At 52.0% G+C, this 2,500-nt stretch overlaps 1 non-coding gene across 1 annotated transcript in view; it reads left to right on the top strand.

Moving 5' to 3' along the window:
- Positions 1–6, top strand: part of LOC149985841 (5S ribosomal RNA) — a 119-nt gene extending 113 nt beyond the window's left edge. The window contains exon 1 of the ribosomal RNA XR_016501410.1: positions 1–6. This exon is cut by the window's left edge and continues 113 nt beyond it. This is a non-coding gene — a ribosomal RNA (5S ribosomal RNA).
- The last annotated feature ends 2,494 nt before the right edge of the window (positions 7–2,500 follow it).

The following is a 2,500-nucleotide window of genomic DNA, read 5'->3' as shown; positions in this document are numbered from 1 at the left end:
CATCCATTTTGCATCCGCTTGAACCTTCTCCGACGTGGCATCTTCTTCTCCGACATGGCAGTCCACTTAGCATTTGTCATGTGACAGGGCAGCCAGGTAGCTGACGTGGCATTTCAAAAAGTTAAAAAAAATAAAAATAAAAGCTGAAAGGGTGGAGAATATAATATTTACATGTTAGAGGTTAATTTATCAAGGATTTTGATCTATTTGGTGCTGATGTGGCACAGTGTAGTGTTAAAAAAATAAAAGTAAATGAAGGATGCATATTTGCAAACAAGTATTGTCACAATACAAAATGTTGGGTTTTGAAATTACAATGCTAGTTTATATGTTATGAGATTAAAATTTCAGAGTCTAGGTTGTATGATTAAAAGAACAAAGTATGAGTTGAGGGGTTAGGGGTTAGGGTTAGGGTTTAGGGTTTAGGGTTTTAGGGTTTGCATGGGGTATATAAACCTAGATTCTAGGATTCACATAGATTATATAAAGGGTTTAGAAAGTTGGGCTTGGAGTATGTAAAGAGAAGATAGATTTAAGAATTCACACAAACAAAAATAAATTGGATGTGGAGTGTGAAGGATGAAGAATTGAAGACATTAAGTTTCAGTGGTGATGGATTAGTTAGTGGGCAATGATTACCTGTACGATGCATTAGTTAGCAAGTCATTAACATATTTGTACAACCAATTGATTGCACACACACAAATTTATCTCCAAAGTGACATGTAAACGATTTAGTGGATTTTTGACATGACATGGACTACCACGTGGCAGCCACATCAGCAAGGTAACACGTGGCACTTGAAAAAATCAATTTAGTATTCTTCTGCCTTTTATTTTTCTACCTTATTCCAGTTAATTAAATTACTTTAATATTTTTAATTCACCAATTTATTTTTATTTTTATTTATATTTCTGTCTAGGCGCAAGACTGGGCGGCCAGCAAGGAGTCGAGACAGGGAGTTAATTTTAAAATTGATTTTTAAAAAATGATTTATTTATTTATTTCCACCTATGCGGAAGACTGGGCGGCCAACGAGGAGTCGAGACAGCCAGGAGTCGGGACTTGGGCAAGGGAGCGGGACAAGAGGTCGGGACTCGCGGCGGGACAAGGAAGAGGAGGAGGAAGTCCGGGACTCGCGACGGGACTGGGACTCGCGCCGGGACTAGGGAGTCGCGGCGGGACAAGGAAGAGGAGGAGGAAGTCCGGGACTCGCGACGGGACTGGGACTCGCGCCGGGACTAGGGAGTCGCGGCGGGACAAGGAAGAGGAGGAGGAAGTCCGGGACTCGCGACGGGACTGGGACTCGCGCCGGGACTAGGGAGTCGCGGCGGGACAAGGAAGAGGAGGAGGAAGTCCGGGACTCGCGACGGGACTGGGACTCGCGCCGGGACTAGGGAGTCGCGGCGGGACAAGGAAGAGGAGGAGGAAGTCCGGGACTCGCGACGGGACTGGGACTCGCGCCGGGACTAGGGAGTCGCGGCGGGACAAGGAAGAGGAGGAGGAAGTCCGGGACTCGCGCACGGGACTAGGGAGTCGCGGCGGGACAAGGAAGAGGAGGAGGAAGTCCGGGACTCGCCACGGGACTAGGGAGTCGCGGCGGGACAAGGAAGAGAAGGAGGAAGTCCGGGACTCGCGACGGGACTGGGACTCGCGGCAGGACAAGGAAGAGAAGGAGGAGGTCCGGGACTCGCGCCGGGACTAGGAAGAGGGGGAGGAGGTCCGGGACTCGCGACGGGACTAGGAAGTGGGGGAGGAGGTCCGGGACTCGCGCCGGGACTAGGGAAGAGGAGGAGGAGGAGGAAGGCCGGGACTGGGACTCGCGGCGGGAGTAGGTAGTGGGGAGGAGGTCCGGGACTCGCAGCGGGACAAGGAGGAAGTCGGGGAGGAGGGCCGGGACCAGGAGTCGCGGCGGGGATAGCAGGCAGGACAGGGAGGGTGGGTGGTCTTCCACAAAAAAAAGTGTGTCTCGGAACTTCCTTAGTGCAGTAGGACGGGGGCCTGCCGAATCCCACAGAGAGTACTATGTGGGGAAGGGTTCCTCTGAAGCGTCTCGGGAAAAGTCGTGAGGGGGTGACGGTTGCTCGGTGCCTACGGGTCCCGACTGCTCGCTGCCTTCTTTGAGCCCAGTACCGACGTTCGCAGGGGGATACCTGGATACTACTGGGGTTACCTGGATACTTCTGGCGTGTTACCTTGGATCAGTGAGGAGTGGGGGTTAGTTTCCCGGCGACGCGACCCTCTGAGGAGGTCCCGCGGAGGGTCGCCGAGTATTATATGGTGAGCTGGCTGTCAAGGATTGTGAGTCCCGCTGCCAAAATTTTTTTTGGTGCGCGGGCGACTGGAAAAAGAGGGTTGGTCTTGTGCCGATACGCGTAACGTCGCAGCGAGTCCCAAGAGCTAGTAACCATTTTTGGCGGGGGGCGATGGCCTCGGTATTGTCAAGCCATTCTCTCATTCATTTGGGAGGGTGGGGAGAAGTGTTTGCCGAGGCCGTTC

This window comes from Physcomitrium patens, chromosome 26, assembly GCF_059467195.1.
Source record: "Physcomitrium patens ecotype Gransden chromosome 26, ASM5946719v1, whole genome shotgun sequence".
Taxonomy (NCBI): domain Eukaryota; kingdom Viridiplantae; phylum Streptophyta; class Bryopsida; order Funariales; family Funariaceae; genus Physcomitrium; species Physcomitrium patens.
This window is presented reverse-complemented; position numbering and strand designations above follow the sequence as displayed.